This window comes from Tenrec ecaudatus (assembly GCF_050624435.1).
Source record: "Tenrec ecaudatus isolate mTenEca1 chromosome 11 unlocalized genomic scaffold, mTenEca1.hap1 SUPER_11_unloc_2, whole genome shotgun sequence".
Classification (NCBI taxonomy): Eukaryota; Metazoa; Chordata; class Mammalia; order Afrosoricida; family Tenrecidae; genus Tenrec; species Tenrec ecaudatus.
In genome coordinates, this window is record NW_027457630.1 from 2,002,977 (window position 1) to 2,030,408 (window position 27,432).

Below are 27,432 nucleotides of genomic sequence, written 5' to 3' on the forward strand. Positions count from 1 at the left end.
AAGATCAGCAAGAACCATGGGCTCAAGCTAATCTGAATAATGTGGACATTACAACTTTACTACGTCCCCACCCCTCAGGAGAGATCTTTAATGACATACTGAACACAGAAGACACGTTATTTAGCTTCCCTAACTGGCAATCTTGTGACTTTGGCTGTTATGTTAACACTCTGAATATCATCCCCCTCATCTTTACTAAAACAAAAATTTCAAATTCACAGCCATCAAGGTGACTGTGACTCATTGAGACCCTGCATCTTTAATTAGTCAGAGTTTACATAGACCACATATTAAGTATAAGGCCTGAGACTATTGTAAGCCTTTTAAAAGTATCAGGTGAAAGAGTGTATTGAGAATTCTTGGTACATTAAAAGTATTACAGGGTGGCCTTGCTTTCCTATAAACATGAATTCAAGATCGCCTACGGAGAATTCATATCGATTCAAATGCAAAGGCTACTCAAGCCGGGCTGCTGTGACTGCTCCTAGTCAGTGGATTTCTCAGAAGCATGGAACCGACTAACATTTCTGAGTTCCTCCTACCTAGGCCTTTATATGTTGTGGGTGTGCGCCATGGAGAAGTTCTGGCTCACCGCAGCTCCGTGGGTAAAGTCCTGTGACATCTTCACAGCTGCTGCTGCGTTTGAGTCCACTTTTACAGCCGTCTTCCAGAGGCCCTTCCTGTTTCTTCTGATGCTCTTCTTCAAGGAGCAGGGTGCCCTTTTCCAGGGGTGGGTCCCTCCTGAGGACATGTCTGAAGAATATAAGGGAAGTTTTTGTTTGTTCTGGAATTCCATAGTCTGTTAAACATTCTTCGAAAACACCACAATTCAAAGCTGTCAGCCCTGCGCCAGCCCTGGTTCCTCATGGTCCCACTTTCCCAGGCGTACGAGGGGACTGAACAAATCCCAGCGTGAGTCAGGTGCACCTTAGTTCGCAAAGCAACATCCTTGCTCTTTGATACATTGTATGGGCTGACTTAATCCTCTAAATAATTCATAGAAATACATTTTGATAGCCACATTTTATAAATGAGACATGAGATTGCGCGGCTTGAGGAGTCCGGAACAGTTGAGTGTCCTTTGGCAGTTTCTGTCCTCCCGGAGCCTCATTCTGCACATACAAAACAAGTAGCTATCTAATCGACAGCTGGAGAAGCAAAGAGAAGTGAGGTCACACTCAGGAATCAAGCGCAGGAAGGCACTCGATAAACAACAGCTTGGGCGAAGTGAAGCAGCGAAAAGATACAACTTTTTCATGGTTCCTTCAACGCGTTCAGAGATTTAGAACAATTGGTGCTGTCAGTCGCACAGTAGAACGTACATGTAGAATTAAAAAAGGTTTTGTTCTTAAACAGGATGAGCATGCAGAAAAAAAGTGTCTGAGGGGAGAAAATAGATGTGAAATATGTCTTTCAATAACAGTCTGATTGTTTTCCTAACAGATTCTACCAGTGCATTCAACATAAGATGAGCATGTGTCCTTGGGTCTTCTGCTTGTTTGTCTTTATTGTTTTCAATGGTCCTCATAGAATAATTTTCAAATGTGTAAAAACCCCATTAAATGTAAAACACTGAATTCTTTATTAGAAAGTCATGGAAACCATATCATTAGCTTTACTTGCTATTTAGAAATTGAGTAAGGAAGCACTTTTAAATATCTAGAAAACCAAATTCATGACCTCAGAAAAGGCAATAATTGTGTAAATTAAAATGCTTTCCCCCACTCCAGTCGGTACCTTAATCTTCGGGTGTAACTGCTGTTTGCAATATGAGTAACCTGAAGGAAGAATCACACATCATTTTACCTTAGTGCCAGCAAACTCTCTCCAGTTGGCAGCTATTAATTTCTAGTCAAATTATCCTGGAATAGGGTCACAGAGAACTGATGGTTTTATTTTACATTCTAGGCAGTGCTGTGTCCCCACTGAAAGCAGTACTTTGTAAAGAAACTGCAGCCAAACATGCTGCGTGTCCTCTCGGGAAATCGTAGCCAGCTCATTTCCTGTACGGACCATTCGCCTGCTCTCACTTCCCCCGAACGACAGTAAAATCATCACCGCTTTGTTTAGATATTTGTGGCAAGGAGTGAAATATTGTATTCTTATTGTTTTGAATCACTGTGACCTCGGGTACAAAAGAAGAATGTCATCGCCAGGCCTGTGCCATCTCCACCATCATCGCTAGCTTTGAGCCAATTGGGGCAGCCACTGTGCCCGTCTATCTTGTTGAAGGTCTCCCTTTATTCAGTGACCTTCTACTTAGCATGGCATCAAGGAAGTGGTCCCTCCTACTGTCATACTCATAGGACCTGGGAAGAATTCTCGCTGAAAGTGCAACCAGAATGCTCCTGCCGAGCATACTCTGCGCTTCTTTCAGGACAGGGGTAGTCCTTATTTTGGTATGCAATATTCATTGCCAACACCAGAGTTCCTTATTTCCCTCACTCGTGGTTCCACATTCATGAGTATTTTATGCAATTGACAGTACCCTGGGTCGAGTCAGGTGGCCCTTAATCCTCAAAAAGGCATCTTGGCTCCTTATCGCTTTCAAAGGCCTTTTGCAATTGATTAACTCAATGCAATATGTTGTTTGCGTTCTTGACTGGTTCCCAATAAAATGAAATCCTTCACAGCTTCAATAGTTTCTTCATTTAGCATGTATCATGATGTTTATTGGTCCAGTTGTGAGAGCATGGGCTTTCTTTATGTTGAGGTACATCTCATACTGAAGACTGCAGTCTTTGAGCTTCATCAAGGTGCTTGAAATCCTTTCTGCTTCAGCATGTAATGTGGCATCACCTGCGTATTTCAGATTATTAATTAGTTTCCTTCCAGTCCTGATATGGCCTTCTTCTTATAGCTCAATTTCTGAAATAATTTGCTCAGTTTATAGAAAGAATAATTACAGTGAAATTACGCAACCCTGACCCACACCTCTCTTAATTGCAACCATACAGTGTCATCTTGTCCCATTGGTCTGTGTCCAGGGCATACATGAGTGAGAGGTCAACATTGAGACACTGACGGAGATAGGATTGGGACAAAGAATGTGAGGTTAAGAGCGGCTTTATTAGGGCAGGGAAAGAGCTGCCGGGCTGGAAGGGAGAGCAGAGAAAGGGACAGGAGCATCTTGAGCTCCTGGGAGGTTCCAAGACCCAACGAGTTGGTTCAGGGAAATCACAGCTTGTCGGTGAGGCCGTGGGAGATATACATGCAGGGCTCGAGATAGGGAGGTAGACGTTGACAAAAAAAAGAGAGATATTTTTCCTTGCAGCTGCAGGTCCTTGAGTCAAGATGCGATCCATGGGAAGTGCCTTTATTGTTTACCGACCCACCTACTCCCTGGAGTGTTGGGACAGGGGCTGCACAACCTTGGTGGAGAGACAAGCTCCTTGGAATGTTGGGGCAGAAGATGCATACTTCAATAGGTCATTTATCCTCCTGAGAGGCTGGCAATGGGGGCCTTGAATTTCTATCCTCCTGAGGAGCTGGAGGCAGCTGCCTATTCTGGACCCGGCCCAAACAATGAGCACAATTAAGTGTCTGGAATTCCTACCTTTCACAATGTTATGCATAATTCGTTATAATCCACAGTCAAATGCCTTTGCAAATGCCTTCACTGGTATTAAAATACAGGTAAGCATCTTTCTGGGATTCTCTTCTATCATGACATGATAATGATATCCCTAGCATTTCTGGCAGTATCTCCTTGTTGTATTTACTACAATCATTTTCAATTATTTTCAGCATATTTTACTTGTGTGTGGTATTAATGATACTGCTTGATAATTTCAACTACACAATTAAGGATCTCTTCCAGTTCCTCGGCCAGGTTGCTGTCATTGAAATGTCTTGGCAAATAATGCAGTGTTGCATCATTCAAAAAACATCTCAATTGATATTCTGTCAATTTCTGGAAAAGCTTGCTGCTCGCCATTGCTTGGGCTTCGTCCTTCAATACCATCAGTTCATGATCATATGCTACCTCCTAAAATGGCTGACTGTATGATAAATAATTTTGGTACCATCTTTGGATTTCTCTCTTCTTGTTATGCTTTCTATATCACTCAATGTTTTGTCCACAGATTCCTTAAAAATTGCAAGATGAGCCAGTCAGTTTTCAGGGTAGCAATGATGAAACATACAACTTTCCTCTACTTCTTAAATTTCTTCCTCCACCCATTATCATGATCCCAATTCTACCGTATAAATCTGGCTAGACCATAGGATGTACACTGGTACTGGAAACATAGGGAATCCAGGACAGATGATCCTTTCTGGACCAGTGGTGAGGGTGGCGATACCTGGAGGGTGGAGGGAAGGTTGGGTAGAATGGAGGAGCTGATTACAAGGATCTACATATAACCTCCTCCCTGAGGGACGGACAACAGAAAAGTGGGTGAAGGGAGACATCGGACAGTGTAAGATATGACAAAATAATAGTAATTTATAAATTATCAAGTGTTCATGAGGGAGGGGGGAGTAGGGAAGGACGGGAGAAAATGACGAGCTGATATTAAGGGCTCAAGTAGAAAGCAAATGCTTTGAGAATGATGATGGCAAAAAATGGACAAATGTGCTTGACACAATGGATGGATGTATGGATTGTGATAAGAGTTATATGAGTCCCTAATAAAATGATTTTTTAAATTGCAACTGAAGGCTTGAATTTTTTTCTTCTTCAATTCTTTTCAGATATGTCAAGTGTGGTGTGTTCTTCTCATCTAGCTTTCCAACACTAAGTCTTTGTTCATTTTATAATACTTTTCCTTATCAGCCACCATTTGAAATCTTCTGTTTAGCTCTTTTGGTATCAGCTGGTATCAGCTCTTTTGCTTCATCATTTCTTACATTTGCTTTAGCTCTTCTATGTTTAAGAGTTCTTCTGACATTCATTTTAGCCCTTTCTTTTTAATGAAATTTTTAATTTCCTCGTGTGCAATGTCCTTGATGCCATCTGAAAATTCTTATTGCTTTTTTCACTAGTGTTCAATTAGTATCAAATCTATGCTTGAGATAGTCTCTCATTTCAGGTGGGAGCTACTCAAAGTTGTACTTTGGCTCTCATGACTTGTTTTAATTTTCTTCAGCTTTGACTCAAATTTCCATAGGAAAGTGGGTGGTCCTATCTGCCTGATGGCATTGATTTTTCCATTGTCTCTTTCCTCAGAGGAAGTCAGTTTGATTCCTGTGCGTTTCATGCAACGAGGGCCCTTTGTGTAGTTGTCAGTGTTATTAAAAAGGTCATTTTCCAATGAATAAATTATTGATTTTGTAAAAGTCTATTATATGATTTTTTGCATCAGTTCTACCATGAAATTAATATTTTCCTACTTCTAATCATTCTGTGTTTCCAGATTTTGCATTCTAATCACCAGTAAAGATCAATGCATCGCCATTGCATATTTGCCCAATTTTAAATTGTGCAAATTGTTAAACATTTTAAATTTCTTCATCTTTGGCCTTAGTAGTTGGTTTATAATTTTTATAACTGTCATAATAACTCATCTTTCTTGTAGATGAAGGAATATTATCCTAACACTGACAGCATTGTACTTCAGGATAAATTCTGAAATGTTCTTTCTGACAGTGCATGGTTGCCATCCCTCTTCAATTCGTCATGTTTGCATAGTAGTCAGCTAAAAGGGACTGGCATATGACAATTTGAATCAGACAATCACCTGACCTACCGTGCATCCAAGTGTATCTTTCATTTTTTACTATTTCCGATTTTTCTAGATTCATAGTTTGTCCATTCCACACTCTAATCACTAATGAAAGTTTGCAAATTTTTCTTCTCATCAGCAAATGTAGGTCCTGAAAGCTTGACGGCATCTATGTTTTTGTTGTTGACTCTACTTTGAAGAGGCAGTTCTTCTTTCCTATTTGGAGTGCCTTCCAACCAAAAGGACTCTTCTTTCAGCACAGTGTAAGCTATGTCAGACTGTGATTCAGAAGGTTTTCACTGGGCTAGTTTTCAGAAGTGAAGCTTCTTCCCAGTTTTGCTTAGTGTGGAAGCTCCACTGCAACCTGTCCACTATGGGCATTTGCTGGCAGGTGAAATATCAGTGGCCTGGCATCCAGGATCATAGTAACATGCAAGTCATGTTATAAGACACAAACTGACAGAAAAAGGCTGGGAGTGAGATGTATAAAAAATTGAACTTAGCTAAAATTACATGTCTGGTTATATGTCTGCACCAGGAACTTAGGCTGTAACTCTTTTTCTTCGCTCTTCAGTCCGCCGTGTGCTATCGTCTGGGCGCTGTAGCATATGGAGATGCATAAGGAGCTCTGACTATACAGTGACAACAGTGCTGTGCTCCCCAACAAAAGGTCAGTGGTGGGAAGCCAGGAATTACTAAAGAGTTTTGTTAGCGAAAGGCATTTTTTCCTCAGTTCCAGATAGTTGATCCTTGTAATATGGGATATATCATGGTTGAATTAATAACGTTAGTCAACTAATAGGCAATTCTTTCACTTGACTCACAGAAAATTTAGCCAAATTCTGTTTTATCCTGTGGCCTGTGTATAATGCCAAGCAATTCTTTTTAGATTTTGCAAAAATTGTGGTGCTCATTCATGTGCACAAATTAGATTAAGTATAAGAAGCTTGTTGGAATTTAATAGCTGCAGGATGAATTTAAAGAGCACCACAGTATAACGGAAACAGCATGATGTTTGCATTCTGAAGACCTAGTATCCATGTGGCCATGCAGCAAAGTGTGTTGCTTTGTCCTGCGTTTGGATCCTGGAGCCACCAGCAGCCTGCCTTCTGGCTTGTGCCAGCCTTGGATTTATTCACTTTTGCCAGTCACAAACCTGACCTGCTGACCTTGAATCTGTCTGAATCTGCAGCCTGTGGTGCTCCTGCTGATGCTTGGTTTATCAGCTGTTGAAGCTATGTGAGTTAGGAGAAGCCTCCAACTTAACATCTGACTTGAAACTAACTTGGGCTTACCCATTTCTGCGGCTAAGTGAACCATGTGCCTGATGTACAGTACACATGCAGAAACATCTCTAGTTTGCTTCTCTAGAGAACGTCACCTGACACATGGACTACAAAGCACCAACATATCATGATAATTTTAGCAACTTTATTGAGACATAATTTGAATACTAGTCTAAAAGTATGTATTTCCATGGTTTTTAGTATATTGACAGTTTTGAGCAACAATCTCCATAATCTAAATTTAGAACATCCTCAACTCCCTAAAAAGTAGCCCACACCAATTAGCAGTTACTCTCAATGTCCCCTACTTTTCCCACCTCCATTTGCAAACACAACCTAATTAATTTTTATTGCTATTGATTCAGCTATTCTGGATATTTTGTATAAACATAATTATATAATATGTAGTCTTTGGGATTGCTTTCTTTCCATTAGGATAATGCTTTGAAAAATCATCCATACTCTATTTTATGTCAGTGTTTAATTTCTTTTAATTGTCGAAAGAAACTTCACTGTATGGCTTACCATTACGTACATAGACTCTCAATTCAAGAACCCACCCAGTATAATATTGCTAATCATGCATTTTTTTGACCAAGTTTATTTTAGCACTCAGTGACCCTGGCTGAATGGTATAGACCACCTGGATTTTAGATTTTGTCTTTCAAGGTGGACAGCACTTTTCATAATCCACATCAGAATTATGTGATTTGAAAACCCCACTATGGGACAGGACTTTACCTTAAACATAACTCTTGCAAAGAAAGGAACGTAAACACTCCATTGGAGTTAAAGCTGAAACACCCCAGTGTGAGAAGCAGCAGAACCCTGCAGCCTGAAGTAGGACATTTGGATGCTCGTGGACGTTGGCTCAAATCTCTGGCTTTTGAGGTTTCCCATTAATTGGCAACTGAAGACTGCCATGTACTGGCCAATTTCACCCCACCTTGTCTTCTGTGACATGTGTTAGTCCTGCAGACGTGATTTTCCATTTGTGAATCAATGTGGCTGAAATTGTTGCCCTGTGTCTAGCCCTCATTTTTTCTTAAGCAGCTTTAAATTACTGAAGTTTATATCCTGTACAAGTGAACATCCCATGTATTTAAGTGTAAAAAGCATTCCCACATATGTATATTTTTCCTTTAAAGTGCTTTAAAGTTTGTGCCATTGCCTAGATAAATTATGCTATTATGAGAATTACCCAATGTCTCATGCAGGTTACTTAAATTATTTCACAGATGGTGATGATTTTGCCTCTAGAGTGGGAACTAGGGTTAGAAATGTAAACATTAGATACACAAATGGATTTTGAACTCACAATCATAAGCATTAATCAAAGGACAAATAGTTTTGATGATGTGGCCCTTTCTCAATACTTGCCTCATGAAGAGCACACTGAAGACAGTGGTGCCATAGCAAATGGTAATGAAGAAATCAGATGGTGCCCAGCTATCAGAAAGAAAAGAGTCTTGGATCTTAAAGGCTTGTCATAAAACAAGCAGCCATTTAAATGAGGAGATGCTCTGTTCACAGTGAAGGCACACACCAGCCCATGTAATCCAAGGATTGTAAATAATAAAATTCAAGCTCAGAAGAGAAGATTGTACTAGAGCTTAACATCTGAGCACGTGGTTTGTGCAAGATGGTGGATAAAAATTAAAGATTAAAAGGTATTTTCAGAGCCTACACAGAATTAGGCCTCCATAGAATTCCCTTGGAAAATTGACCAGCTATATAAATACTCTTCTGCTCAGAGTGCATTGGAGAGTAGACTACTTCAGTACTAGTTAAGTTAAATTTGAATATATTATCATTTGTTTTCCCTTAGACTATTTTAATAGGTTCTAGTTTCTATTAACTTCTGCTTTCTCTTGAATTGAGGTTTTTCTGTGTTGCACTTTGTTGTCATTATCAATTTCTTATGTATGATTTTCTCTATATGAAATATAAGATAGGTAAATCGATAGAGACAGTAAATACATTTATAGTTCTTTAGGGTTATAGCAGAGGAAACAGGGTAGTAACACCGAGCTAACAACAAGGGACACAAGAATGATGAAAATGTTCTAAAACTGATTATGGTGATAATTGAACAATCTTTGGAAAATATATTAAACCATTAGATTGTATGGTACATGATTGATATGTTAACTAATCTGTTAAAAATACGCAGTTGTACAGATACGTTGTTGTTGTTAGGTGACATCAAGTCAGTTCTGACATACTGCGACCCTCTGCGCCATTCTCACAATGGCTGCTGTGTTCGGCCCATTACTGCTGCCACTCTGTCCCCTCTGGCACGCTCCTTCTCCTGACCACCGGTCCAAGGTGTGTCAGACGGTCACCCTTACCTCTAAGTAGCACTCTGGTCCCATTTCTTCCGAGACAGATTTGCTTTCCCTTTCAGCAGCCCATGGTGCTTCCAGTATTCTTCTTTGGCATCACAATTAACATGTATCAATTCTTCTTTGGTCTTCCATCTTCAGGGTCCAATTTCACATGCACAAGGCAATTCAAAATACCATGGCTTGAGTCAGCCACACCTTAGTCCTCAAAATGACATCCTTTCCAATACCCTAAAGAAGCCTTCTGCAGCGGATTTACCCAGTGCAATGCGTCCTTTGACCCCCTGACTGCTGCTTCCGTGAGCTTGATTGTGGACCTAAGCAAGACAAAATTCTTGGCAACTTCACTATTTTCTCCATTTATCATGACGTTACCTACTGGTGCGGTTGTGAGGATTTTGCTGTTCTTTGTATTGAGTTGTAATTCAGAAAGAAAATTGCATATTCGTCAGCAAGTGCCACAGATCCTCCTCACTTTCAGCAAACAAGGTTGTGTCATCTGCACATCTCAGGTTGTTAGTAAGCCTCCCTCCAAGCCTGACGCTGCACGTTTTCTCATGTAATCCAGCGTCTCTGATGATTTGCTCAGTAGACAGATCGAATACATATGGACATATGGTGATAGGATGCAACCCTGATGTCCACCTTTCCTGATTTAAACCACACAGCATGCCCTTATTCTATTTGCACAACTGCCTCTGGATCCATGTACAAGTTCTGCATAAACATAAGACGTGTTCTGGAATGCCCATTGTTCCCAAGGCTCTCCATAGTTTTTTTGTGATACACTCAATGAAACACAAGTAATCTTTTTTCTGATATTCTCTGCTTTTAGACAAGACACAACTGACATAAGCAAAGATATCCCTTGATCAATATCCTCTTCTGAATTGTTGGATCATCTTCAGCAACATTTTACTTCATGTGATATTAATGATATTATCTATAATTTGAGTATTCTGCTTGGTCACCTTGTTTTGGAGTGGATACAAATGTGGCTCTCTTCCATTCAGTTGTCCAGGTAGCTGTCTTCCATAGACCAATGAATGCTTCCAATACTGCATAAGCTTGTTTAAGCATTTCAACTGATATTCCATCATCTCCTGGATCCTTCTTTGGGGCTAATACCTTCAGTGCAACTTGGACTTCTTCCTTCAGTACTGCTGGTTCTTGCTCATATGTTGCCTCCTGAAGCAGTTGATGATGACTAGTTCTTTTTGGTACAGGGACTCTGTATATTCTTTCTTTTGATGCCTCCTGTTTAAGACAATATTTTTTCCAAATAATTCTTCAATATTGCAACTTGAGGCTTTAATTTTTTCTTTAGTTCTTTCAGTTTGATATGCTGAGTGCATTATTCCTTTAGATTTTATAACCCCAGGTCTTTTCACATTGCATTATAATATTTTACTTTGTCTTCTCAAGCTGCCTTTCAAATTTTCTGTTGGGCCCTTTGGTTTTAATATTTCTTCCATGTGCCTTAGCTACACTGTGATTAAGAACAAGTCTCAGAGTCTCTTCTGACACCCACATAGACACCCTCTTCTGACACCCTCTTTCCTACCTTTTTAATGACCTTTGCTTTCTTCATGAATGATGTTCTCGATGTCTTCCCACAGCTCATCAGGTCTTCTGTCATTATTGCTCAATGCCAAACCTATAATTGATATGTGCTAAAAGTTCAGGTGGAGTGAACTCAAGATCCTATTTGGGGTGTCATGGACTCAATTTTCTTCAACTTCAACCTGAACTTAAATATGAGCAATTGATGGTCTTTTCCAATAATCAGTCCCTGGCCTCATGTTAGCTGCTGATATTGAGGTTCTCTATAGTCTTTTCCCACAGATACAGTCAACTAGATTTCTGTGTGTTCCATCTAGAGAAGTCCATGTGTAGAGTCACCATTTGTGTTGTTGAAAAAAGTATATGCTATTAAGAAGCCATTGGTCATATAAGACTCTATCACCTGATCTTTAGTTTCATTTTATCACAAAACTCATATTTTCCAATTATTTCTTTTTCTTTGTTTCCAACTTTTACATTCCAATCACCAATAATTATGAATGCATCTTAGTTCCATTTCAGAATGATGTTGATAAAATTCTTCAATGTCTTTATCATTAGTTTTTGTGATCGCTGCATACATTTGAATAATAGTATTTATTGGATTTACTTGCCTGCAGATAAATATTATCCTATCACAGACAGCATTGCACTTCAAGATAGATCTTAAAATATCCTTTTTGATGATGAATGAGACACTATGCCTCTTGAATCTCTCATTTCCAGCATTGTAAATTATATGATTTTCTGATTCAATAAGGCCAGTATCAGTTAATTTCAGCTCACTAATACCTAGCAAATCCATCCTTAGAAGTTCTATTTCATTTTAGACAAATTCCAGTTTTCCTAGATTCATACTTGTTACATTTCATCTTCCAATTATTCTTGGTGTTTGCAAGTGTTTCTTCTCCTTTTCAGCGGCGCCTCATCAGCAAAGGAAGGTCACAAAAGCTTTACTCCAGCTGCATCACTGTGGTCCATTCTGCTCTGAGAAGGCAGTCTTCCCCAAGTACTTCAGCTATAATGTGAGGGCCGTGCCCTCTGACCTGGGAGACTCTTTCTCTGGAACTGTCTCTGACCATGTTCTGTTGATGTTAATGGGTTTTCCGTATGTGACAGTGCTGTGCTTCAATATATAAGGTATTCAGTGGTTCACTCCACAGAAGCGGACAGCATCTTCCTTCTTGATAGTCTGTGCTTAGTCAGGAAGCTCTGCTGAACTCTGTTTATTGTAGGTGACCTTGTTGGTTTTTGAAATACCACTGACATGGCTTCAAGAATCACAGCAACACAGAACCACAACAGTAGGACAAACTGACGGACAGGTGATGGAGAAAAATGTATATGCACATAAAATATCTTCTTGAACTTACACTCTTTGTGGTTCTAAATAAGTTAATGTTTCTGATAGGTTTTGTGTCAACTTGGCTGGAGCAAGATTCCCAGTGGTTTGGTAGTTATGATTTATCATGTGATCTAACACAGTGTAGTTAACTACATAATGGAATCTACTACGAGCAGCCAGTCTTTGAAACAAGATTAACGTGTTATGCAACATCTTTACTAAGGTCACAGATGGATGCAATGGAAAGGATGTTTCCTAGGGTGTGTGTCCTACGTCCAATATAAATGGGACATTGTGGGAAAGTTTGCTTTGCTTTCTGCTGAATCTGTCTCCTGTATCTGGCTCATCAACCTCTGGTTCTGTGGACTTGAGCCAATTTTCTGCCCTATTGCCTACTGATCCTGGGAGTATTCTGGGCCCCGTCATCTGACCTGCTGACTGTGAATTAATTTGCTTCTGCAGCCACAAGCCTGATCTACTAATCTTGGATTTGTCTGTCTCAGCAGCCACTCAGAAGACCATCATGTGGTCTTCCTACTGATCTTGGAATTACTATTCCCTGAAGCTACATGAGTCAGGAGAAACCTCTAGCCTAGCGTCTGGTTCACAGACTTGAATCCTGCTTGAACTTGGACATGCTCACGTCTATAATTGTTAGGCATTTTCTTAATATAAATACCTTTATAAGTGTCACCAGGTTTGCTTGCCTAGTGAACCCGACCTACACCAATGTTTAACAGATTAAGATTAGAAGACTTTATATTTGGGATTTCTTAATTCTTTGAAAAATCTTCCATAAGTGATTCCTTTTACAGGGATTACAAATGACTAGATATATTTTAAATAAAGACATATTATTTTTAAACTTTAAAAATGTCTATCCTTCAACTCTGGGACATTGGCTCCAGGTTTTCTTACTCTAATGTTCAGGGATAGTAGGCATTCAAGCAACATGAAGACTTTAATCAGGGCTTGCACAGATGCATCCGGAAAACGATAGAGGCAGAGATGAATTCAAGCAAATGTGTACTGTTCTTGAAGCCGTAATTTGGTTGAAAGTAGGTTACTTCCAGAATACAAGGTAGAAGAGCTGTTTTAACCTTAGGGGAAAGCAACTTGCTTCCATCTTACCAAGGTGAACCTAACGTATACATTTATCTTTACATAATAAATTCAGTTGCCTCCATTTTAATGTAGCCAGAGTGCATTAAACAGAAGTAAGATACACAGAGTAAAAATCTAATACATTAGATGATTCAAAGATATCTTTATTCTTTTCCAACAGCAAAAACAAATTAATTTGGTTTCTTGCTTTGGCATTTATGAATGCTAATTTAATCACACAAATTTAGACTTCCTGTGAGAGAATTTAAAACCACGTTGTGAACATCATTTTCACATAAGGTTTGTTCCTTTTTCCTGAATTAAGAGGACAAAAAATAAATAAAACTCCATGCCTGTATTAAGCCCCAGGCAAAATGAGCACAGCCCTGCCATCTCCTGTTAGGTTGATTCAGGACTCTGGGGAAGCAAGTCGCCATCTGGACGAGCGTATGCATGGTCAAAGGGAGGCCGGGAGGGTGTCCTCAAGGAGACCCCAGCTGACGGAGCAGCCACCTGTTACCGAACGAGTGTAGGCACATGAGATGGTATTCATCACAACCCATCTGCTTCTCGTCTCCGGAAAGCGGGTACAGTTGACAACAGGAGAGGACTGGCGCAGGGAGGCTAAGCAGACACGTCCAGAAGCAGACCATGGCTGGACGATAAAGAAAGCAGGTGAGAAGGACAATTCGGAAAAATCCCAAGGGGAGTGGCGGCGGATTGGGAGGAGTGGGAGAGCAGGAAAGCCGTAAGAGCAGCTAACCCCAAATCAAACTCCCTGCCATCGAGGCCGTTCGGACGGGTTTCCAGCACTAAATCTACACGTCAGTAGAAACCTCATCTTACCTCCATGGAGCAGTTGGTGGTTTCAAAGTGATCACCTTGTGGCTAGCAGTCTAACCCATGCCCCAGTGGGCGGAGGGCCAGTGTCGAGGATCGGTCTCACGGCGGCAGAACGGGATGTTCTACGGACCCATTGAACTCGAGGGCCTGGATCCCGAGATGGTGTCTGTGGCTTCAAGATAGCCAGAGAAGCGTGGAGTAATTCAACTCTGGAGTAAAGCATGAATATAAAATTCAAAGATAATTTTGTAGCCTCAATAACAAATGGTAATAATATCCAATGTTCACTAGCACTGAATAAATACTTTGCAAATGGTAACTAATTCAATCCTCTGTCATAACCCTCTGAACGAGTCCCGGTGGCATAGCGGTTACTTGTTGGGCTGCTCATCCCAAGATCAGCAGTTTGAAACCGCCAACCCCTCCTTGGGTGAAAGACAGACCTTCTACTCCTGTAAAACGTCACAGTGTCAGAGACCCACAGGAGCAGGTCTCCCCTGTCCGGTTGGGTAGCTGTGAGTCAACATCGAGCTGTGGCAGTGAGTTTGCTTTGCATTATAACTCTTTAAAATAGATATTCTTATCAATCTCCACTTGCAGAAGAGTCAGAGTAGGCTCAGTGAGTTTTAGTAACTTATTCTGAGTCGCAGAAGAAGTGGTGAGGTTGGTTCTGCGCGCCTGGCCATGACCAAGCCACTTTCCTTTCCTGCTCCCTCCCCCCTCTGAAGGCAGAAACGGGGGGGCCCTTGGTTAGAGCACCCTGATATTTGGGTTTACACAGACTGGACAGCTTCAGTGATGAAATGTGAAATAATTAGGAAGAGGGCGACAGAAGGAACTTAGGCACAGTAACGTGCTGGCAACAGTGACAATGGTGAGACACTTCCCTTAGTGACTCACAGGCAACAGACATCGAAGAGACAAAAGTAGATTAATGTTGTTGATCCAGAGATCTCATGAGACTACTCCTAGAGATGCTTAGAAATAAATGTTGGAGAAATAAGATGTTTGAGATGGGGACAGGAAGGAACTGAGGCCTTACAGTGGTACAGGTAAATGTCAGCGTGCAGCAAAAGCAGGCGTGAATGTTAATGTGGCCTCATTGCTAGCAGACGGGGGAGGCCTGAGGCCACCTCGTGTGCTAGATACACGGGACTATGGGAGAGCAAAAGGAGAGCAACAAAGCGTCCCCTTCAATCATGTCAAGCACAGCTGCCAATACGTTTTGCTAGGGTAGTTTGTAATCTTCCAATGCCTTTTGGATCCAGGTTTAATTTTATAAATATTAACATAAATATTGAACTTTAAACATACCAGTATATTCAGGGGGCTTAGCCTTTTTGCTACGGATCATGCTCACCATGTGCCAAGTTGTCTACCTTTTTCTGCATTAGAACTGACATTTGTGAACTATGCTTGTTCTCCAGACACGGTTCGATTCAAGCCCTAAGAAGTTGGACCGTGGCCTTTTACGTGTCCCAAAGAGGTTGTTCTTCCTAGGCTTCCTGAGTAAAGTAAGATTCCAATGAGGATCAGGTGACACCAGGGGTAAAAACAGAATAACACTTTCGATCTAAGTTAATATGACTGAGTCATAGGTAACATCCCTGCTCTCCTCATCTTTTTTGGTCATCAGCTGTACCAGGCGATCCTGGGGAGAGGGGCTATAAAAGAGTCTCAAAGGACGAAGTATGAGCAGATGTCCAAGAGAACGATAAAGTAGCACGGAAAGTAAAATGTAGAGATTTATTGACGCATTTTAGCGAACTGTAATATAAAATGTGGAAGACCTTAGAGTACTACACTAAAAGAGAAAAGGTAAAAAGTCTTATTTTCATTCAGTTGTGTTCAGTAAATCATGTAGTTTCCATTGCTTTCAACAAGTTCAGTTCCTATAAGTTATTAGTTGTCAAGTGTAATTCATTGCATGCAAAAAAATGTTTTCCTTTACATGTGTAGAAAAATATGTCACATGTATGTAATGTTGTATTATAGTATAGCATATAATCCTATATTTTAAAGTAAAGTTATTTTATAAAAGTAATATAGTTGCTTTGTGTTTATATTTTTATCTTCATTTGAAAGGTTAACAGACTAATTCTATCAACAATCAAACAATGAAATTACATAGGGAAAAAGAATAATATGGAGAGACATCTCATGTTCTTCTAGCTTTAAAGGTAGAGGATATGATTTGAGTGGGAAAAAAATCAACTCTTTTTGTACCTGCTGCAAAAGTATAAAGAAAAAGTTGTAGAATATTATTTATCTGCTAATAGGGATTAAATTCATAATATGCATTTGGCACCTAAAATGAGCTAGGTACAGCGAAGCTACAAAGAGTAGACAATTACCTGCTATATAATTCATGAAGAAACATATATATATATATATAACTAAAATACAAGAAAAAATAAACAAGATTCAACAGTAGGGATCAAATTGCCTATGAACAAATAAAGCACAAGACAAAATTCAACAAAAAAACAGTGCTTTATTAACACAAAGGAAGCAATAATTAATTCTAATTCAGAGTAGCATCGCTCCACAGCAGCGGCAGCATTTGACCTGAACTGTAAGGAGTGAGCAGAATGCTGATGTGCAGGGCATTGCAGAAAAGCACAGGCTGGGAGAAATGAAGAACAAATATTCCCATGCGGGAACCAGGGCAGTTCATTGATCCAAAAAGTTCCTTTAAAGAATTGTTTGATGATAACAATTTACAGTTATTTTATTAGAATAAAATATTATCTTATGTCCTTATTTTAAAAATTCTGTACATCATAACTTATTTAGTACTCCTAGAAAGAATGAATCTAAATGAAGATTCTGAGTTCAGAATCCTTTGTCTTATACTTTGTACAGCTGTTTTCCATGAATTGGAAAGGGTCAAAGTACCTCAATGTAAGAAACACAGACATTGGAAATACTATTGAAAAGAAAAGTGCATGGGTACATAAGAAATGTGATCCAGATACAAAGAGATAGATATGTATAATTGGGTAAAGTCTATGTCTTTGACTCTGAGATGCTCATCCACATTGCTGGCCAAATTCAACTCCTAATTTGACAGTAAGATGGATAATTAAAACAAAGTGAATGAGAATTGGAAGTAAAGTAATGAACTTAAGCATATACACGCTGACTTTGTGATCCTATTGGGCATCCAGATGAAAATGTTGAATAATTAATTAAAATAGATTAGAGAGTAGGAGATACTCAAATGAAGAGTTTGGGAAGCATCAAGTAAAAGTTGATATTTGTTACTGTCGCTGTTAGGTGCTATTGAGTTGGTTCTGACTCATAGCAGCCTTAACTACAACAGAAAGAAACGCCTCCCTCTTCTGCACCATCCTCACAATTGTTCTTATGTGTGTGCCCATGTTGTGGCCACTGTGTCAATCCATCTCGAGGACCTTCTTCTTTTTCACTGCCGCTCCACTTTGCCATGCAAGATGTCCTTCTCCAGGGACTGGTCTTTCCCGCTAACATGTCCAAAGTTGATAGTTCATGTAATTCCTTAGGGAGAGTGAATTCGGCTGGGTTCTCTAGAGAAGCAAAACCAATGAAGCTTGCATGCATATAGAAAGAGGTTCTTATCAAGAAGTCTCATACCATTGTAGAAGGGCATCAAGTTCAGTTCAGTTCATGAACATGGGCCAGATGTAAGCTAACCTCCAAAGCTGAAAGAGCTAATGAACAAGAAGCAAGATGATGAAACAAGAAGACCACAGACTGGTGGATGCCCAGGTGAATGAATCTGAGATCAGCCAAATGAATCCACGTTTCAAATGAATCTAATGATTGCTCCTTTGATGGGCAGGATTTTTTTAAATAGGAGGTTGATGAAGCAATGCAGGATCCAAATTCAGCAGTAAGAATAAGCTAACTTCCATCCACTGTCAACTTATACTAAGCACAGGCCACATTCTAAGTGAAACTTCCCTGAGCCATATCAAGTCTGTGACCAGATTAAGTGGTTGCACTTACAGCTACTGTCTGAAAGGTCAGCTGTTCAAAACCATAAGCCACACGGGGAGAAAGACAACGCTTTCTACTCCTGTAAAGAGTTGCACTCTCAGAAACTCCCAGGAGAAGTTCTATCTTGTTCTATAGGGTTGCTAAAAGCCTGCATCCACTCCATGGAAGTGAGTTGGGCTTTTAATTTTATTCTCCCCACAGCTGCTTAAGTGCTTTGTCAAAAATTGAATCGTGGAATTGACCACACTATGTTAGATGGCATCATGGGAGAATCCTGTCCTACTCAACTTGACATAAACCTAACTAGCACAGAGACTACATAAGAGAAAATGACTACAGACAAATCCCAGGAAGTACAGAGTGGAGGAGTTAATAGGGAAAAAGTCAGAGGCAGCAATAGCTAACGGTGACTCAGGGGTGGGTGGTGCCGTCTAACTATAAGCAAAGAGAAGAGGACATAAGCTGACTGAAAAGGGGAGAGAGTGTGTCAACTATCAAGCAGCAAAGCATAAGAAAAACTGAAATAGGCCAATTGAACTCATCAATTAAGAGGTAATTTCGTTGAGAAATCTGAGTAAAATAGTGAACAAATTCAAGAGTATGTTATTCCAAAAATATGAAAACTAGATAATTATTTATAGCAAATCCTAAAAAAATGGCTTTCATTTACCTCCTTGGAATGCACTGCTAAACCAAAAATAGTAAGTAGCTAAAATGACATCCCCTGACTTCAAACAAGAAAGACGTATCAAAAGCACTGTGGCAATGAACTTAGAAAGTGGGCTCAAAGAGATACATTCAAAAGTATATTGATTGCAGATTGGTTCATAGTTTTAATTGAAGTAAATCAGTAGAAGACTATATAAATAAACTATAGTCTGTTCAACAATAGCATATAGTTGGGAAAATTAATGAACTTGTTCAACACTTATCAACAAAGATATATCACAAAACAGTGTAGATTACAAAAAGAAATTTCAAATGATTCATATATATGAATGATTTCAAAAATGTCTTCAATGTGTTATCAATATTCATTTTTTCATAAATATAGAGTATGGTGGTAACATTTGAATAAGTACATGAATCTGAGAAAATGCAAGCCTGTAACAATCAGGACAGAAAATCAAACAGATTAAAAATACTATGTTAATCAGGGTATATTCCACAAAATCTAGGGAATGTTTCAAATGAAGAGGATTAAATACAGAGAATTAGCTCATTGATGTTAGTAATCTAAGAGAGGAAAACCAGGCTAAACCAGAGCTTAATAAATACAGAAAAGAGAAGTGGCCATTAACTGAAATAGAGGTCAAATTGGGAGCTGTTAGATAAAGGTAGGGGACAAAAGAAACCCCAGATCTCAAATATCATTGGTAAAGACACATTTATTATTTCTTAAACAGGACAACAAAGGAAACAATTCATCCCGATGAAGGAGACCATGAGTGGGAGGTCGTAATGATGCCTAAGGATTTGTAAGAAAATATGAGTGAGCATCAACTTCATGGTAGTGAGCTTGCCTGCTTAAGCAGGACATGGGAGTACAGGGCAAATGGACACAAAAGCATGATTGGCAACACATCAATACATCTGCAGGTGGGAATACAGAAGCAGCAGTAAGACCATGATTGGGAAGCATGCAAAATGCTAGACAGAATTGCTTTTGAGGGCCTCTGACCAGGACGCTCAGAGTATGACTCATGACCATGAGACTCTAGTACCCCATTACACCAAAGACACAGCTAGGAAAGCCCTTGAGGGAAGGCCTTCCCCCTGTTCCTTGGCTAGGGGAGTGTAGGAATTCACTTTCAATGTACCCTGGGAGGAGCCCTGGTAGCTTGGTGGTTATGCCTTGGACTGAGATTTTTCTCAAAACCACCAGCAATTCCTAGGGAGGAAGATAGGACTTTCTATTCTTGTAAACAGATAGTCTTTGGAACTCAAAATGGCAGTTCAACCCTTTCCCTGTATGGTCACTATGAGTCTACACCTACTGGATGGCAGTGAGTTTGATTTTGTGATAATGTACTTTGTCTCAGAGCAAAGATATATACTTTGCTAGTTAAAGGTCAGAAAGAAATTCAATGGCACCTTAATCTCCCTAGAGACTCAGATGGAGTTGGGGCTTTCACTGTAATGGTAGCCTTCTGAAACCCTAGTGCTCAAAATTTAAGCTCTATACACCTACGCTTATACCTCTCTCCATAGCGTTGTTTCCTAGATCATTCCTGTGTTTCCTTTTACCTTCCTCCTGCCCCACCATCATGCTCACCCTTCTTTTTCCTCTTAGTAATTCCTCTCAGCTAGATTGCTGTTGCTCCAAACCCTGCAGGATCTCTATGTCCTTCTCATTGCTGATTTTAATTCCCTAGTTGTTCCCCTCTCTATGGTGTGGTTTGCTCACTGCTCCCTTCCCCTGCCTCCTTCTCTCCCCCACTTAGCCCACCCAAGTCCTTCCTGAACCATCAGTCCTGTTGCTTTCTCCTCGAACTTTCTTCCCATGCCTATCTTATATATGTAGGCAAACCAACAATATCAGAGACCAAACAAAGAGAAAAAAAATTGAATAAAAAGATAAAAGGAAAAAGATAATAGTAATTAGCAAAAAAGAAACCAAAAAAATACATGATTCCAGGTCTGTCTGTTGACCTTTATGACTATTTCCCCTTTGGTCCTGGGGGAATTCCAGGATCTGCCCCTCCTAGCCTGAAGTCTATTTGAGGGGCTCCTAAACAGACTTCGGGCCTCTGCTCAAGTCCTCCCTCAATACGAGAACACTTTGTTCTAACAACCTGGCACCCTGTGATGCTCACTCTCCCAGCGCAATCACTGAAAACAAAATGCGTGCGTAAGCAAATGTGGCGAAGAAAGGAGACCCAAACCCATCTGTAGACAATGGGACATGCCCTTACAGAGGGTCACAAGGAAGGGATGCGGCAACCAGGGCGCAGTATAGCACCCATGAAACACACAATATTCCTCCGGTTCCTTGAGCCTTCCTCACCCCCCACTATCATGACCCCAGTCCTTCCTTTCACTGCAGCCTAGACCAGAGTATGTGCACAAGTACAGATGAGAGGTAAAAGCTCAGAACAAAAGGAATCCAGTAACAGAAATGAGAGTAGCAATACCAGGATGGTAGAGAGAAGGCAGGGAAAGCAGGGAAGGAAGGGGGAACCAGTTGCAATGATCAACACATAGACACACACGAGGGGGACTGTGGTAGTTACATAATCTGGTGTCAAGGGGTGGAGTCTAGCCTGTCAATCAGGCAGTAGCTTGATGACCTCATTTGGAGATGCTAAGGAGATAAATAGTTCACTGGTGGCGGTGGCGGGACTCATGCTCACTCCCTGTGAGACCTTTCTGAGAAGCCGCATGGACCTACCCTGATGCAACCAGAACCCTGGGAGCTGCAGAAGCCACATGGAGACCCCTGCCAGCGCTAAGATGCTTACAATGCCACTGGATCCACAAGACTTTCTACCCACTGGCCTGTGATCTTCCTGCATTCTATGTCATTGCATGTGTTTTGTGAGTCAGAAGAGGGCATTATAGATTGGTACCAGACATATGGACTAATATTGGGATTATGGACTTGATGTGGACTGGGCTACAATGTTTCCTCACTGTTCAATTATTCTTGTATATAAAGCTCTTTCCTATATATACATGAGTGTCTATGAATTTGTTTCTCTAGTCTACCCAGACGAACACAGGAACGAACTACAGAAACCATGGGGAAAGGGAGACAGTGGTTGGTGTAAGATATAAAAATAACAATAATGTATAATTTATCAAGGGATCATGAGGGTGGGGTTGGTGAAGAGGAGCCCATACCAAGGGTTCAATAGAAAGTGAATGTTTAGAAAATAATGATGACAACATATATACAAATATAGTTTATATAATTGATGTATGGATTGTTATAAGAGTTGTAAGAGCCCCCCGATAGAATGATCTTTCAATTTAAAATGTTTTAATTAAAACTTTAATATGGAGCAAGTTACAAGGTAAATTTAAGGGGAGTGGCAAATGAAGAGTTCTATTTTGTACATGGTAAGTTTCAATATATGAAACATCAAATTCGAGTTGCCAAATGAAGAAATCGATGTCTGGCATTTGTCCAAGGGCTTACCATGGATAAATGTGGCCATCTCTGTGCATAGATATTAAAGTCAAGACAATGGATAGGATTACTCCTAAGATGTCTAGATGGAGAAAGTAGCCACAGGTAGAGTGCGAGAGCACCCCAAGATTGGGGAAATCTCAGAGGGCATGAGCTATCAAAGAAGTTCATGAAAAGCAGATGAGGGAGTAGGCAGAATATTAAGAACTTGTTATGAAAAAGCAAGGAAAGAAAGTACTGCAAGAAGGAGGAATTAATCAACTGAATACAACTCCCCTTGATGTGATTGAACGATTGAACTGTTCGATTGTATGATATGAGAATTGTGTGCCAATAAAAGTGTTGGGCGCGTGGGAGACTCCTAAGAGGTAAACTGAGATGGAAACAGAGATGTAACCACTGCTTTTTGTGACTTGAGCGGTCGTTTGTGTCAAAGGATTGCTGAGAAGAAAGGCCTGAATGAACAGAACAGAAAGGGATGCACAACTCAGGAGGTAGCTTTGCTTAAGAATAGGCCCCTCACCAGGTTTGCCCTCGGAGAACTTCGAGGGTCTGATGGGGCAGTTTCTCAGAGGCCTTGATGTCCTGCGTGCCAATTGCAACCTGAGGCCGGAGAACATTCTGGTGACAAGTAATGGGACGGTCAAGCCGGCTGCCTTTGGCGTGACCAGAATCTCCAGCTCCCAGATGGCCCTTACACCTGTGGCTGTTACATTCTGGTGCAGGGCTCCCGAAGTCCCTCCGCAAGCTGCATAAGCAACTCCGGTGGCCACAAGCAGTGCTGGCTGATCTCTGCAGAGATGGTTCGTCGGAAGCCTCTCTTCTGTGCACTCTGAAGCTGACCAGCTAGGCAACAATTTTTATCTGTTCGGCTTGCCCCCAGAGGAAGCCTGGCCCGAGACGTATCTCTGCCCCGGGAGCCTTTTCCCCCAAAGGGCCCTGCCCAGAGGAGTCAGTGGTCCCCGAGGTGGAGAGTTCGGAGCACAGCTGCTGCTGGAAATGCTGGTTTTTAACCCACAAAAACGAATCTCTGTCTTCCGGGCCCTGAAGGACCCTTATCTAGATAAGGGAGAAGGATTAGGCATTGGAGTGGCTGGACCGGGACGAAGACCCAGAGATGGAAGAGAACCTACCAATTCCCTTCCTCTGGACACTTGAGTGGAGAGGACCGCGCCCCCTCCTCACTGAGGAGGCATGCTGTGCCTTAGCCTCTGCGCTCATCTCTGTGGCTTGTAGCTACCCCTCCCCTCAGCTTTTGACAGAGAATATTTCCCTGCCTTAATGATACACCTCTTCCCCTCCTTTAGAGACATATTCTCCTTTCTACCTCCTCCCCCAATTTTCCTACCGCAGGGGCTCTGCACTGTCTTCCCTTCGCACCTACTTTGACACAGGAAAAAAGCAAACAAACAGGGAAGTATGGTCTCTTAAAAATGAGGGGGGGGTATGGGGGGGAGAATAGGGCTCCAGCTCCAGCTGTGATTGGAGAGGCAAGGACTGATGAAGAGAGAGTTCTGGTCACGGTTCAAAGAGAGTTAAATTGAAGATGTTGATTCCGTGCATAGTAATTATTTGGGAGCCATTTATTTAGAACGGAAGTAGCATATTCAGAACTGCGTGTTGAACTGGTTCTGGTAGAAACGAGCCTGGAGACGGCAAGCGTGCGCGCAAGAGAGGCAGTTGCCCCAAGCCCTGGCACACTCACGGAGTTCTGGCCGTTGTCAGTGAGCCATTTCTGTGAACGCAGTCTCGCCTTTGCCAAGTAGAACTCTGCAGACCTTGCAGAAGCAAAATGCCAGGCCTTTTCCTCTCCAGATGTATTCCAACCACTGCCCTTTGTTTTGTGGCCAAGCACAGGACCATTTGTGTCACCAAGAAATGGGATATTTCTAGGACAGTTTACTTTTAAAAGAAATTCACGTTCTCCGTCATGAGTAGGGACAGAGAAGCAAAAGGACTAGTTCAGGAACCGGGAACTGGAAGCGATGTTTGTACCTCATTGCATGGATAATTTTGTTCAGCGGGATCAGGACAAAGCTCTTCCTTACGATACGGCATTTAACGATGTCCTAAACGCCAACTTTTCCAAAATACTGCACCATGCCATCCCCTCTGAGATGACCCCCTACTCCCCTGGGTGCTCTCCCTCACTATTTCCTGGTGGAAATTTGGTAATCGCTCGCATAGTTCTATGACCCTAATTACACAAATGATGGGAAGTAGCTGGGATATAAGCAAAGGCTATAGAAAAGTTAATTCGTTGTCAATATTTTCAAAAGCAGAAACGTGTGGCTCCCGTGGGGCTGAGTGACTGCGTGGCAGCAAGTGGGCTGTCGGAAGGCACCCCCTCGTTCATGCCATGACATTCCCTTCTCTGATCCACATAGAGGGTGGGTATGAGTCAGAATTGACTCGATGGCCATGAGTTTGGTTTGAGACTTTAAATTTTCCTTATAAACTTTGACGTACTCTCTATTATAATCCATGTGTCTCCGAATTCTCTATCACTGGAGATGGTCCACAGAATTGGTGGGCTAGAAATTTAACAGAATTGGGTTTAACTGGGGGCAAATCGAACTTCAAAGTCTCAGGCTAAAATATTGACCGTTCTCTCCCTTTCTTTAGCCTTCATTCTTTTGATCATTTTCTGCTCTCTAAAGTTGTTTTCTAAAAACACTCATTGTAAGTGGTTGCTGCTGGATTTGGATTTCACAGACTCTTTCGGTTGTTGTTTATAGCTGTGTCTTTTGCTTTTTTTGCGTTATTTCTGTGTCACTGACTAAAATCTCCTAACCTGCTTTATGAGACCCTTCATGATGCATCTGCTGCCTACTGCTTCAGCTTCACCTCTTTCCATTACTCTCTACTTTCCTTCCCACACTGACTCCCTCCACTTTCCCACCCGCAATACATCATGCAGAGAGAGAGAGATCAATTCCAGAAACAATAAATTATTGCAACTGATAGCAGATTACTACATAACCTACATTTCCCTACATTCTGGTAGGGAAATTTTTTATTGCCGTCCTATTAAAAACTCCCTGCTAAAATTAATTTTTCTTTTAAACAAACAAACAAGCAAAAACTAAGTAACAAATTGTTATGGAGCTGATTATAGTTCATCGGTATCCTGCAGAAAGTTGATGAAACTATAAAGCTTTAGAGGAGCAGACAGCCTCATCTTTCTCCTGTGGGGCAGCTGGTGAGTTAGAACTGCCTACTTTGGGGTTAGTAGCTCAAAACCTCACTCATGGCACTGCAGGGGCTCCTGCTCATCAGCACCTGTACATGCAGTCCCTAGAACACTGGATTATAAACTCAGATGCAATCTACTCTTGTCTCATAACAACCCTATATGGGATTTCTGTACGTCTTTATAAAAGCAGGGAACGTCATTCCCCCCCCCCCAGTAGCTCATAAGTCTGAATTGCCAACCTTGCAGTTATAGCTACCCGATGTCTAACCACAGCACCACCAGCCCTCTTCTTATGTGGGTATACAACAAAAGACATTGCTGTGTAGGAACGTCTTTATCTTTCTGTCTTCACTGGATAACCAGAACCTTGCAAGCAGCACAAGCAACACAAGTGGCTAAATTAAATAATATCTAAAGTTTAATCCAGGTTGATGGTTTTCACAACTGCATCTCTCCACTGTTGTACATTATACATTACTGCACATTAACTACACAACTTGGACCCTGAAAATTACGGCTCCATTTCATGTCTTTTGATTTTCTGCACTGCTTCGTCTCAAGTCAAAAGTAAATTTTCTAATTATCTCTCTCCCCACCCCCACCCCAGTAGGCACTATCCCCATTTCTGCTCTGGAAATACATTTTCTGATTCCACAATGTGATATAAACTATGATCACAAATGATACTTTTGTAGGAAGCATCATTCAAAAGGAGACTACCGTTTTCTCAGGCAGCACACCTGGATGCTAACACGCCTCTCCTGGGCCCTTACTAAATGGAGCCCGCTCGTGACAGAGTTCAAAGTCCTCAAACACTGAGCTTCCAATGAGTTGTAGACAATCTTCCCTCCTCACAGTCTCCCCCCACCCCTATCTTCTCTCTCCTTGACACACACAAGTCCACAAGCAATTCTTATTACACAAACTTGGTCGGACTTCAATTATAAGAGATGTCAGGTTAATGGATTGGGGGTGACACTGTTCCTTTTCCATCCAAGGAACATAGTCAATAGGACATAAATCTCCATCCATCAATGTGCTAGCAAGCAGAGGTTTCTCGGGTCACCTAGGAATACCTTGGAACGCTGTGAGATTATTCAGTGGCACCCTTTATTCGCTTGAGACACAAACGCTACTCTACACTCAAAGCAAAACAAAAAGTCCAGACATGAACAGAACTAAGGAGCTCAAGTTTAATTTCACCACAATTGACCAAATTTAGAGCAACAGAAAAGAAATCTCAAACAAGCCAGTCCTGTAGAATTTAAATTTATCCTGGGCTCTGAACTCTTAAGTCGTGTGAGCTCCCTAATCAGAATGCACCGGTGTGCAGAGACCAGACGAATCCTCACATAATCCAAGAAATAAACGGCAAACCCCTAATTCGCTGAATGAATCATAAACATAGTAATTTAATCAAATTACCTGCCTCTTGAAGGCTTATCTTCATTCCTGGAGTGGAATGCTAGTATGCTATGTCTTTATCGTCCTGAAAAAGCCATTTTTATCATGTCACTGCTTAAACCAGAGAAGTGGCTGCTTAATATCTGCAGGAGGTTGCAGGCACAAGCGTCCTTCCACATCTAAGGCCCTTCCACGATCGAAGTCCAATGGGCATCCATCTTCATCCTCCTTGTTCTATTTTCTTTGTTCCTCCAACACACTGTCACAACTTGTCACACCAGTTTCCAAACAGTTCCACCAGCCCAGTAGTCACCGTCCAGTCTGAGAATTCTTCTCCCGGTCCCTGACACTCTGTGAATCCCTCTTTCCTTTAATTTTCAAATGCACTTAGAAACATACAGAGAGCCAAGAGCAACTATTTACACACCATCCCATCTGTTTAGGGCTTTAAGTTGTTCATTTGTAGAACACTGAAACATCTCCCATGACCATCTTTGAACAGTCGTGTGCTGTGGCGGTTGCTGTTGTAGGTGCTGGGGAACTGGTTCTGAGTCGTACGTGGAACCC

The 27,432-nt window shown here is 41.2% G+C and overlaps 1 pseudogene; it reads left to right on the forward strand.

The window, feature by feature from the left end:
- Window positions 1-572: 572 nt before the first annotated feature.
- Window positions 573-23,423, forward strand: LOC142435930 (cyclin-dependent kinase 4-like; annotated as a pseudogene).
- The last annotated feature ends 4,009 nt before the right edge of the window (window positions 23,424-27,432 follow it).